The sequence below is a fragment of the Phyllostomus hastatus genome, unplaced genomic scaffold, assembly GCF_019186645.2.
Source record: "Phyllostomus hastatus isolate PE091 unplaced genomic scaffold, TTU_PhHast_1.1 phas_scaffold_78, whole genome shotgun sequence".
Classification (NCBI taxonomy): Eukaryota; Metazoa; Chordata; class Mammalia; order Chiroptera; family Phyllostomidae; genus Phyllostomus; species Phyllostomus hastatus.
Window position 1 is genome coordinate 12,325,496 of NW_025334041.1, and position 13,952 is coordinate 12,339,447.

The 13,952-nt window shown below is 37.5% G+C and overlaps 1 protein-coding gene across 2 annotated transcripts in view; it reads left to right on the forward strand.

Moving 5' to 3' along the window:
- SKAP2 (src kinase associated phosphoprotein 2) overlaps positions 1-13,952 on the forward strand; it is a 167,353-nt gene that overhangs the window by 49,018 nt on the left and 104,383 nt on the right. The window lies entirely within an intron of this gene.

Genomic DNA, 13,952 nt, shown 5'->3' on the forward strand with positions numbered 1-13,952 from the left:
GCAAATTGGCACGGCCGTTATGGAAAACAGTATGGAGGTTCCTCAAAAAATCAGAGATAGAACCATCACATAATCCAGCAATTCCACTTCTGGGTATATGTTTGAAGGAAATGAAATCACTTTGTGAAAGAGATTGTCTACGCCCTTGTGTTCATTGCAGCATTATTTACAATAGTCAAGATATGGAAACAATCTTAAGTGTCTATTGGCAGATGAATGTGTAAGGAAAGTATGTTCTATATACAAAATGGGAATACTATTCAGCTAGAAAAAAAGAAAACCCTGCCATTTGCAGCAACATGGATGGACCTTGGGGACATTACCCTAAGTGAAATAAGCCAGACATAGAAAAACAGATACTGTATGATTTCACTCATATGTGAAATCTAAAAAAAACAAAAACCCAAACTCATTGGAAAAGAGATCGGATTTGTGGTTATCAGAGGTGAGGGGCGGAGGGTGGGACGGGGGACGGATGAAGACAGTAGGAAGGTACAAGCTTTCAGTTACAAGATAAGTAAGTGCCGGGGATGTGACATACAACATGATGACTGTCGTTACCATTGTCGACTGGTATGCTTGAAAGTTGCTAAGATAGAAGATCCTAAAAGTTCTCATCACATGGAAGAAACATTTTTAAAAATAACCATGTTAAGTGATGGACGTTAACTAAACTTATTTTGGTAATCATTCATTCTACCTGTATGTCAAGTCACTATGCTGTACACCTTAAACTTACACAGTGCTCTATGTCTGTTATACCTCAGTAAAACAAACAAAAAAAAGGAAAGAAAAGGAGAAAGAAAGAGAGAGAGAGAGGTGGAGAAAGGAAGGAAGGGAGGAAGGGAGGAAGGAAGGAAGGAATGAAGGAAGGAAGGAAGAAAAGTGGACTGTTGTGGGAAAAACATAAAGGTGATCTGGTTTCCAATTGGGAGGCTCTTGGAATAAGAATTGAAATAAAAAAAAGCCTAATTTTTGCATTTTGATGGTGTAGGGCAGTGTGTCAGATCTTTGAAACCGGATAGAGGAAGATGAATAAACTAGATAACGGACACAGAAAAAGAAGAGATCAGAGAGAACTCAGTTTATGAGTCCAATGACAAGGATAGTAATTTTGGCATTTATGCGGTTAACAAAATTTAGGGAGAACCTACTTTGCTCAGTAATTCCTATTATCAGTGCTGGAGACACAACTTTGAAAGGATGAATAGTTATTGAAAGTAATGGGGATGTTAGGAAGAATTATTAGATCATGGGAAAGGTAGTTAAAATGTTAGCGATGTATCCAAGTAAAGATGCCCATTAGAGTCTTGGAACTACAGGATGAAATTAGAGAAAAGATCAGAAGACAGAAGTAGAGCTATAAAATATGGAGCCATCTATATAAAATTGAAGGTTACATTGTGAACTTGTTGAAGAAACTGAAGTGGAAGAACAAAGCATCTTGGTTAAGAGAGAGGAGGAGGGAAAAAGCTGCAGAGGTAAAGGTGGGTAGGTGGGAATTAGGACGGCGTAGTGTCGTGGAGAAGAGAGAGCTTCAGTGTAGAGAACAAGAGTGAGAAGCAACAGAGAGGTCAATGAGTATGAGAACTGGGAAAAATACTAGATTTGACAAGGAGGACATTATTGCTGATCTTAAAGCAATTTAAATTATCTTTGATACATTATTGTTACCCAAAGTCTATACTTAATTTAGATTTCCTTAGTTTTTACCTAATATCCTTTTTCTTAACTAGAATCCTATTCAAGATGCTACATTATATTTAGTCAAACCGGAAAAGTTTCTCAGACCTTCTTGGTTTTTAGTGGCCTAGGCTGTACCAGTCAGCTCTTTGGTGGACCGTCCCTCAGTTGGGGTTTGTCGGGTATCTTTCTCAGGCTTAGACCAGGCGTTCGGGTGTTTGGGAGGAAGACCACAGAAGGAAAGTGCTATTTTCATCCTCTGTATCCTCTGTACATGATACCATTATGACTTATTAACACTGCTGTATAATTTCTAACATCAGGAAAGTTCACATCGATTATTACCATATTATTTATCTATAGTTCTTAATGAGATTTTATTACTGAGTCCAATAATGTCCTTTATAGCTATTTTTAATTCTGAGTCTGGGATTGAGTCCAGGATCACAGATTACATTTCATTATCACGTCTTTTTGGTCTCTTTTGCTCTGAGGCAGTTCCTCGACTTTTCTTTGTTTTTGTTTTTGATCTTGACAGAGTGCAGGCTGAGGCTGATGATTTTGTTGAATGTCCATCAATTTGGGTTTGTCTGGTATTTTCCTAGGTTAAGATTTGGGTTGTGGGTTTTTGGCAGGACTTGCGTAAAGGTGAGACCTGCTTGTTCCCGTATTAGTGATGTTAACTTGGTCACCTAGCAAAGCTCGTATCTTCCAGGTTTCTCCACTCTAGACTTACTGTTTTTTTCCTTTGTGATTAATAATAAGGGCATATTTTGAGACTATCTCAATATCCTGTTTCTCATGGCATTTTCATGTCAGTTTCAGCATCCATTGATGCTTTTCTAATTAGACATTTATTAGTTGACATTTCACTAAGAAAAAATGTTTCCCTTCTCCACTTATTTATTTATAGCAGTATAGGCTTAAAGGATTTATTCAACATATTTATAGTCTATTACTTTCCTTTACTATCATTATTTTGATGCTGAAATCGTCCCAGTTCTGGCCAGTGGGGGAAACCCTTTCAGTTTGACTCCTGTGTCCTTATAATATGATCCCATTAGTTTTTGAGCACTTTATTTAACAAAGTTTTCCAGGCACATTTTTACCCAAGTCCTGGAATCAGCCTTTTCTCTAAGAAGCCTTGGTTCCTTTGTGTGGAGAATTGTATTTAGAAACCAAGACGTAGGTGTTCGATGCGCTTATGCTACGATGCGTCATTGCTTCTGGGCTCTTGCAGTAGACAGAGCTGGGTAGTATGTGTGCACATAACATAGGCAAATGTTTAAACATATTTCAAATGTCTGTATTTATTTCTATGTTTATTATGGCTACTAACTTCCAAGAGGACCCCCCAGTGAGCCATATCTCCTAGTATTCACACCCTGTGTAGCCCCCTCCCCTTGAGTCTGGGCTGGCCCTGTGACTTGAGCTTGCCCAGTAGTGTGTGATGGAAGTGAGGCTGTAGGACTTCTAAGGCTAGTTCGGAAGTCTTGCAGTTTTGTTCTGGGCCTCTTAGAATTTTGTTCTGGCTCACTATTGGGACACTTTCTCTTGGAAATCATCGAATATGAGATGTATCAAAAACTTCTGAAATTATCACACTAATATTTAACCATTATTATTTCTCAAGGCTGTAGTCCATACTTATTTTTCTCTAAATATGCTTACTCATAATTGTTCCAATTTTACCATTGTCATAAATATTTTTCCCTACCTCCTCTTTGAAACTGAGTTCTTTTCCTCCCTGAAAATTTCATTCATGATTTAGCTCTTGAACACCTCTTTTGTAGGCGCAAGCTCCCTGATTCTAAATATTGCAATCACTCTTAATTCCTTGTAGTGGTTGTATATGTTGCTATATATGACATGATGTTTGTCTGTCACTTTTTGTAGTAAAAATAACGTTTTTAAAGATATTGGAAGCAAAACATGCTCACTTTACTATGATAATAATTGATTTTTTGAGCATTTGCTATGTGCTAGGCGTAAGGCTAAATGCTTTACATGGTTTATGTCATTTAATTCTTATAACCACCCTGTGCAGTAGACATTGTTGTTATGGCCATTTTACATTTGGAAAAAAAATGGCTAGTAAGTGTTGGAATGAAGATGCAGACTGAGCAGTCCTAGCTGTAGGACCTGCCTTGACTTTTTTTATTGTGATAAAATATACATAAAATGTACCAGTTTAACCACTTTTAAGTAAATAATTCAGTGGTATTGAGTAACCATCACTACTGTCTATTCTAGAACTTTTTTTATCATCCCAAACACAGACTTTGTACCCATTTAACAATAACATTCCGCCTCCCCCGCCCCTGGTAACCTCCGTTCTATTTTCTGTCTCTGTGAATTAGCCTATTCCACTCTTTTTTTTTTCTAATTGTTGTTCAAGTACGGCTTTCTGCCTTTTTCCCCCACCCCTCCCCACCACCCCAGCTCTCCCTGCCTCCCTCCCTGGTTTCCACTTTCCCTTGTTATTGTCCATATGTCCTTTATAATTGTTCCTGTAAACCCTTCACCCTTTTCCCCCATGATCCCCTCCCCTCTCCTCTCTGATCACTGTCAGCCTGTTCTCGATTTCAGTGTCTTTGGCTATACTTGGCTTGCTTGCTCATTTTGTTGATTAGGTTCCTGTTAATGGTGAGATCATATGGTATTTGTCTTTCACCGCCTTAGCTTATTCCACTCATAAGTGGAATCATAATATTTGTCTTTTTGTGTCTGGCTTATTTTATTTAGCATAACGTCTTGTTTATCCTGTTGAAGCATGCATCAGAATTTTATTCCTTTTTAAGGCTGAGTAATATCCCATTGTACATATATATGTATAGATTTATACACACACATGCTGCAGTTGGGCCATTCACTTGTTGAGGGACACCTGGGTTCTTCCACCTTTAGGCTGTTTATGAATGATTCATATCTTGCACTTGTTTACCACAACTCTATACAGATGTGTAGTCATTTATTGCTGCAGAGCAATTTACCTAAAACACATACTACTTTATTATTATTTATTTATTCTTAAATAACAAACATTTTATTATTCTTACCTTTTCTGTGGGTCAGGAATTTGGGAACAGTTTAGGAGTGTGGTTTCAACTGGGTGTATCTCATGAGATTATAGTCAAAATGGGAGCGGGGGCCAGTCATCTGAAAGTGTGCTGGAGGAGGAGAATCCACTTTGTTTAAATGGAATGTTTTCCATTACCACTCATCCCCCAACACCTCACCCACCCCAGAATTACCACACGATTGTCCATGTCCAAGAGAACTTTTTCCCTTTTGCTCCTTTCCTCCACCCCCTAACTCTGCTCCCCAACCCTGAGCTGCCAGCCTGCTCTGTCTGTGAGTCTGTTTCTATTTTGCACCTTAGTCAGTTTGTTCATTAGATTCCACAGATGAATGAAGTCACGTGGTACTTGTCTTACTCTGACTGGCTTATTTCACTTAACATAATGTTCTCCTGGTCCATCTGTGCTGTTGCAAAGGATACGTTTTTCTTTATTCTTATAGCTGCGTAGTATTCCATTGTGTAAATATACCATAGTAATTTTGTCCACTCATCTGCTCATGGCAACTTGAGCTGCTTCCATATCTTGGCTATTGTAAATAATACTGTAGAACAGATTCATTGTTTTTAAAGCCTGGATCTTGCTTCTTTCAAAAGCTGTCAATATTAGCAAGTGCAAAACTTGACTCATTCTGTAGTAGCTCTGTATTTCATCCATCTGCTTTTAAAAATCAATCGTTTTTTCTGCTCTGTGAGAGAATCATCACCTGGTAGAGTGGAAAGAGGCCTCAGAGATCATTTTACAGATGAGGAAACTGAAGTGCTGATGTGCGAGTGACTCATCCGAGGTTACACAGTCTGTTAGTGGCAGAAATGCTTCTGTAATTTAGATGACATGTCTCTCATTTAGGGTTAAGACTTTTTCTCTCTTGCCCTTACTAGTCTTACTTCCTTGCCAGGTTATACACCATAGTAGTCACTGTTCATACTGCTAAATTAAAAAAAAAAATAACCTTAATACTCAGAATTAGGAAAGCCTTTCCTAGAGAGTTTGGGGTGATTTCATTGACTTTGTGATTCAGGAGTCATCGGTCTTCTCCCCAGGCTGTGGTGGTAAAGTGGCTTCTGTTGCTTGGACCCTGAGCTGGGAGGACTTTTTATGTAAGGCTAGTGCACTTGACACTCTCTATTTCTGATTCTAGGGCACAGGGCTAAGGAAAGAGCCCTCTGGGGGATTCCTGAAACTTTTTCTCATCTTGGAGAATGAACAGTTTCATTTCTGGCCAACCTGGTTCCATTAAGGATAGTTGGCAATTGTGCTTTTCGCCTATTTCACATGCAGAAGTTTCAGGTCAGGTAAAAGGAGGCCTGTTGGACCTAGGGAGGGTGATCCTGGAAACAGCAGGTAGGCAAAGAAGTTGAGCGTTTCAGAAATCAGGCCCTAATTTCTAGCGAACTCCATGTCACTGCTAGTTCAGAGTTACCCTAATTGCCATTAGGAAAGAATTGGTTTCTTAAAAGGGAAAAATAATGGGGGAAACTTCTTAAGAGCTTTATTACATTCTTTTTCATGAAATTATTTCTGCAACAAATTGATTAATACCTAACTTTAAGAATTTTATGTAGGCATTTCACCATTATGATTTTGAAATATGGAAAGTTCTTGCAAATATTCTCAGATTGCCTTCTGTCTGTCTGCCTTGTAAAAGATCCTTTTAGTTAAATGGACCATCCTCCTTAAATGATGTCATTAGCTGAGATTGAAAAGACATTGCCTGCAGGGAAATCATTTAATTGAACTAAAGTGCCTTATTTCTGTAGATCTTAGAGCAGCTCACTCACTCTTATCTTGAGATTAGATAATTTATATCAGATAATTTTTTTCAACTCTATGAATGATAAAATGTGAAGAAAAGTAATCTCCCTTTTAAGGTATTTTGGTATTTCATAGTTTTTCATTTATATCAGAGTTAGAACTGATGGTTCTTAAAATGTGGACTAAAGTTTTATTTTCAGATAAAAAGTATTATAGTTTATTAGACTGAATTATTATGCATTGGGGTTATATAGGTCCTTGGTTTCAAAATATTTGTGAGTTCTGTAGAAATGAGTCAACCAATTTTGCTCTTGAGATCTTTCCCCACTTTTGCTGTTTCATTCTGTGCTAAGTCAGGTTTATTGAGGTATAATGTACATATAGTAAAATTCATTGTTTTTAAGTGTATAGTTTGATAAATGTTGACAGATGTATGGACCTGGCAACCACTATCACAATCACAATTGAAATAAGATACAGAATATTTTTGTCACTGCAGAGTGTTCAGTCATGCCCCTTTGTAGCCAATTCTGTGCCTTCATTCCCAGTTCCTGGCAATCACTGATCTAATTTCTGCCCCATAGTTTTGCCTCATCAAGAAGGTCATTTATGTGGAACGATGCTGTAGGTAGCCAGGGAAGTACTTCTTACACTTAGCATAATGCTTTTACAATTTATCAATAGCATTGCATGTATCTATAGTTCATTCCCTTTTATTGTTGAGTAGTATTCCCTTGTATGGATGTACCACAACTTGTTTCTCCATTCGCTAATGATATTTTGGTTGTTTTCAGTTTTAACTGATATTAATAAAACTACTGTAAATGCTAGTGTCAAGTCTTTGTGAGGGCATATGTTTTATTTCTCTCAGGAGGGGGTTGCTGGGTCATATGATAAGTTTATAAGAAACTCCCAAACTATATTCCAGAGTTGCCCTACCATTCTGCATTCCCACCAGCAATGAAAGTAGCAGTTGCTTTGAATCCTCACCAGCACTGGGTATTGTCTGTCTTTTCATTTCAGTTTCTCAAGTAGATATGCTAATGATTGTCCTGCCTTTTAACTCTTCTACCTACTTATCTTTATTTTAATCCCTAAATCCTAATAATTTAAAGTTGGAAGACAACCAGAATATAGCATCTTCCTACATATTAGTTGAATCTATTTTAAAGATACTAGATTGGTTTAGTTCATGATTTTAAAATCAATTATAATCATACCAGTTTTTTTAAAAAAATTGCATGGAAGTTAGTGCATTCTACTGATAGTTCTGTACTTTGAAGTCATCTGGTGTCTTAGTGTAATAGAAAGTGTTACTATGCTGAAGGCTTTTTATATAGTATGACTACTTAGTAAAAAATGTAAAATCCCGCTGGTATGTGGTTTCTGCTTTTCTTTTTGGATTAATAGTATTTTGAAAAGGGATAATTATTTACATAAAAATTAAAGGTGAGTAAATGTTGTCCAAGGATTTGTTTTTACAATATCCAAAGCATTAATTGCTTTATACTGGACACTTTAAAAACTTATGGTAGATGTGCTAGGATTTTACTATCAGAGAAAATATGAAATATAAAATGTTTTATTATAATAACTAATATATGAAGGCTCTTGTTGAGGTAGAAGATAGTACCAAATAGAACAATATATTAAATCACATCAGTAACTAAATTGGAACTGGTAAAGCCTTTTCTTATTAGTATTTCTTCTGAAAACTGGTTTGCTCTTAACTGTACCTCATAGTTTGCTGTATCAAAATGTTTCAAAACTTGTGTTGTAAAATCCACATGTAATATTTCTGAAAGTTCACCTTATTAAATTTAGATGATTTCATGTTTCATAGCTCTTCTGTCAGTCATTTGATGTGAACCTCACCAAAATCACTCACGGCATCATTCAATTTTCTCCTAGTCTCTAGTTCATTGCTAGGTCAGCAAACTTTTATGGAGAAGAGAATGAAAGGGCAAACTGGTCCGAACAGATAATAGGCAGCTTTTTGTGTCCAGGTGAGAAGGTTCTTTGCTTCCAGACCTAAGTAATTAGGGGGGTAAGAATCCTCCAATAATTCAGCCAATAAAGGTGTTTAATGATAGAACGAACAGTTAGAGGTAATGATTAATTAGCCTGAGCACTTTGGGCTGGCCAGTATGCATGCAGCAGTACGTACTGGCCATCAGCTGGTAAGCATGCAGTCTTGTAAAGGGCTTTCTGCTCTGACACTGGTCATATATCATTGCAGCTGTGCCCTTTGATTACTGGGAGGGCTTGCAGAGTGATTAATAGCCAGGATCAATGTTTCTGCCCAGCACATGACATTTGGTCACAGAGCAACCATATACTTATTCCCCTTTGGCACAACGCTTAGGAGGAATGAAGGATGAGACCTGCCAATTTATAGCTTAGGAGCTTCCAGTTTATAAAATGAGTCGACTTTGACTGTACAAAATTATTCCCCATTGAAATAATTAGTGCAGCATTAAACACAATTAGAACTAAAACTACAGGAGCATGCTTGCTGAATTCAAGCCAGTTGACAGATGGTTAAGACCTGATATTTGGCTGCCTATGATGACCAAGAGTTATTATTTTGCTGAGAAAATGAAAAAGCATGAAAGTGAACAGCGGCTACTTAAAAAAAAAGGATTAGGTGATATGATGCAAAATGCACATTGAAGATACATGTTAAAATTTAGAACGTTAGAATATTCAGTGTGACAACCCTATAAATCTATGTAACACAAAGAATTAAACATTTTTGTGTGAACAATGCTTATTAACATCATGTATGTTAATTTAAAGCACATCCTGGTTAAAGCAAAATTGGGTTGTGTGAATGCTGGTTTAATATGATATGGTCTCGTCTAATGATGTATGTTGGGCTTCTGCTTACTTTTAGTGCCACTTATAAACCCTGATAGAATCGAAGGTTTTTGGACATCTAATACCGTTAAGAGCTTAACTATATAGTAAAAATGTTTGTGTTAAAGACATTTTAAATTGAAACCTTCACCTTGAAAGCTTTAGATATGTAAATTAAGTTCCCTTACATTAATTAGGTCAGCATAGTGGGAAAAAAATTTATTTCCCAACCTTCTAGCTCTTTCATGAATTAAAGTCTACTACATATTCTAGTAGAGTAGAACAGTGATACTGTGGTCTTTGGTTGTGATAACAATACTTAACTAATCATGGTTCATATTGCATTTGAAGTGTTGGCATTTAGTTCACAGCGTATTTTACTATTTCTATACCAGTGCTAGGTGTTCTGAGTCATTCTACATTCAGAAAATTGCCGAGGCCTGTAGTGTGTACCATATAACTTTATAATTATTTCCAAAATACCTGCGCGTGTGTGTGTGTGTGTGTGTGTGTGTGTGTGTGTGTTTATGGTTTTAGGCATATTCTTTCAGGGGTATGAGAATTTAGTATTTGGAAGAAACTCCAACAAATTGATATGAGTAAAAATCTAGTTTTCCCATTTACACACTCGATTAGCATTGCGATTTACACTCATAGTAACAACATGAGTCAGTTTCCTTACATGATTTTTCTTCTAAATCATTAAAAAGGGATAAAAGGCTAACGTGCTGTTTGGTATTTACAGTTAGGAACAGGCAGGGCTGCCTTAAATTCTGGCAGTTTGAGGTTAATCACTTAATTTATGACATGCCTACATTTGTTAATTTGTAGTGTAAGAAAGACATACTAATTATTACCTAGATTTATATACTAGTTCTTTTTTTTTTTAAGAATTCTGAGTGCTTTCTGGTTTCTCCTGTCAGATCTTTTCTTGTGTGTGTGTTTTTTTTTTCCTACACCACTGGGAAGATAAGGGTTACAAAGGTTCTGTGACTTATTCAAGATCACAGCTAGTGACACTGCTATTATAAGGAAGCAGAACTGGTTTCTGATTAGCTTCCCACTCTTCTGTTACTGTAACTTTGTAACAATATGAAATGGTCACAGTCAGCTTTCATGAAATCTAATGAAACATCTTGCATAATATTTTATAACTATTCAGATGCATTTTCTTTTTCTTTTTCTGTTCCTGGAACCTATAGTGATTCTGTTCTGTCTATTCACACATAGTACTGTCTCCTGACCAATATAATTTCTGAGTTGGTGGGAGTTTGAAAGAGGTGGTTGGAAGTTATTGATGGCTGTGGGTTAGAGTAAAACCCTGAGCTACACCGAGGAAGTTGACTTTTTCCGTTCTTACATACTGCTCTCAGGTAGCTGGGCATCGAGCACATGAAAACCAAAAGTGAGCTGAATTGAAGCCTTCGGATTTCTACTCTCACTTCATTTCCTATTCCATGCGGATATATAAGTGTTCACGTGATTAAAAATGAATTTGTTATGGGGAAAGAGAAGCAAAGTGTTAATTACATATTACATAATGGCTCACTAAAAAATGATCTGTGGGAAAAGAGAGATAAAAGATTTTCTTAACCTAAAACAAACAAACAACTAGAGGACTCCATAGGCAGAATAAACTTGCAGAATTATATGCTCACAGAAACAGTGTATTCTACAACTGTCACTTTGGGCAGAAAGTATTTATTTAGAGACAGATAACTTACATACTAAAGCGGCCACAACCCTACTCTAGCTAGGGCACTTGTTTATTGCAATGAATGGCTTTCTCCTTTACCTGTGCACACGTGTGTGCACACACGCACCCTCTGAAGGTGCCAGGCTCACTACTGCCGTGGGTCGACGCCCGGCCTCGTGCTCTGCCCGGAACGCTCTCCCATACTCCCTCCCACTCCCCTCCACCTTGACCCGACTGGCTCCTTTATGTCCCTCAGTTCAGTGGTCCCCTGTGCAGAGAGGCCGCCTTGGACCAGCCTTTCTAAAGCAATCCCCCAGCCCCAACCTCAGTCTGTGTCCCTCAGCCTGTTGTACGTTCCCCACGGCACCCTCCAGTCCCCGAAATTATCTTATTTGCATGTTTCTTTACCGGTTTGTTTCTTCTCACTAGAACGTAGTTTCTGTGAGGGTAGAGACCCTGTTTGTCTTATTTAACACGGTGCCCCCAGTTGTTTCTCCCTTGGAGGGGGTTGAATTCTAATCTTAAAAAAAAAAAAATTTCCCCTGGGTCCTAATTTCTCCTGCCATGACTACTAAATAGTTCGCATGGTCTTGCTAGGATGGCCTTTTTACTCGGGCAAGCAGGGGACCTTGCTTTGGATCCCATACTTGATAGGGCCCTTCTCCAGTTGTACCCATCTCCGCAGGTCCAGCCATTGGGGCCCAAGCCAGGTGCCCAACTCATGTATACACTTAATTTTATCCCACTTTACCTTCTACACCATGCTCTGGGTACCCAGGGTTCCTGAAATTCCCTCCCAGATGCCCCCAGCTTGCTTCCAGGGCCTGTGTGGGCCCCTTCCCTGGCTCTGCCGTCTGGTGGGTGGGCCACCGTACTGCTGGGTGGGCCACAGTACTGGTGTGTACACCATGGGCATAGGGAGCGGCCGAGGTTTTATGCAGTGAGCGTGGACAGAGCAGGAAAGGTGGGCGTGTGCATGGGGCTCCCTTCATGGCTGTGCGCTGCAGCCAGTGGCGAGGAGTACAGAGATGGGGCACTCCTAGGAAGAAGCAACGCTCTCAATTTGACCCTGGTCTCCCACATCGTTATGATAGTATGTGTTTGTCATGTTTGGAAGACAGACCATGTTTAGTTAACAGTTTTATTAGCTCGATGCTTAGCATCTTAGTATTAGTAATTTTTTATTTTGAGTTTGACAAATTTATTGTTATTGTAGTAAAGACACTCGTCTCAATCATTCCTCTCTCCCATCTGACCATGGGTTGGTATTTCCTTTAAGTCAAGAAACAGATATACAGAGAATGATGTTATTTTAGCATAAACAGTAAAATGGACACAAATAAAAAGTTTGCCTACATTAAAGCAAGTTAAATTCATGTATCTTGATACCATTAAGCCAAGTAAATAAGAACTAATAGTTCTGTATACATTTCCATTGTCTTACTTGGGGCTTACTCTAAGGCATGAAAGGAAACAGTGTTAGGAATATATATATACAGGCTGCGTCTCTGGAGTTACTGCCTTTTAAGGGAACCGAGTGAGTAGTTACCACCAGTAAGACAGTCTGGAGCTGCCTGGAAATTTAACATTGTAGGAATTTTCAAGAAAATCGTTATATTGCATTTTTCTTTTATCTTTGACTATGAGTTTACAGATGTGTTTAATCATCAGATTAAAACATAATTCACACAAAATACAAAAAATAAACCATTCAGCACATAGCTCTGACAAAGTGTATGTGGTCAGAGATTCTGTAAAATGTTTAAAGATGCATTTTCTTTCCTTCTCTTTTCAATATCTAATATGTGCTTTTGAGAGGCCTTTGGTTGATATGCATACATTTAAAATAAACTATTTTATTGTATTAAATAAGAATTCCTATAGTAGGTACAAATTAAACTGGATTTCACAAGCTGGTAACTTTAATGTTTTCACAGAGTTACAGAAAGGACATCTTTCTCATTTTCCATCTTCACACAGTGTTGCTTTTATGCTGTTTGTTATCTTAAAAAAAATAAAAACAGCCAAGTTTTTTAAGTACTGTGTACATTTAAAATTTTGGGTGGTGGTTTGTATTTTAAAAGAAACAGCTTCCTGTGACTTGCTCAAGTCTGGTGGAAATACTTACAGGAACTAAGCTAGTAACAAAAACCACATTCAAAGCACATTTGAAATACTAATGAAGGTAGACAAGACCCATTGATGTGAAGTGAGCTATATCAAATACTCAACAGTTTCCATAAAATTAAAAAAAAAATTTAAAGAGCTAAGTTTCTGTATTCACTGTAGCAATGCAGTATCCAGTTTATAACTTGAAACAAAATAAATGCCCACTAGATAAAAGCAGCATTTTAATGATACTAATTTACTCCAGTCAATACTCCAGTAATATTTTCCTCCAATACGATACTCCTTCTCCATAGCGCTGTTCCTGAGGGCCAGAAAGTTTAGGTCAACAAGGGAGTTAAGTTAGAGAGTGATTACCTGAAGTTTAAACAGATAATAACTCTTTGCTTCCCTATTAATGTGTTAGTAATTGTCTAAAAATATACAATTTTTGAAAAGTACCATTTCTGATTTAAAAAAAAATATCTGTAACTTTTGGAAAGTAATCACATGAAACTACAGAATTAACAAATGTTTTGAAATCTGTATATAAAACATAAGTTATGTCTAATTTCAAACTCTCATTTATTAGTGTACCATTCAATCTTTAAAAAATTGCAGCTTCAAAGATAGTCTTATCCCATTCTTTGAAGAGGAAACTGTTCCTTTTAACTTTCGGTCAGTCTGTTCATTAGATTTCCCCTATGAGCAAAATCATAGGGTATTTGCCTTCTCTGACTGGCTTATTTCACTTAGCATAATGTTCTCCAGGT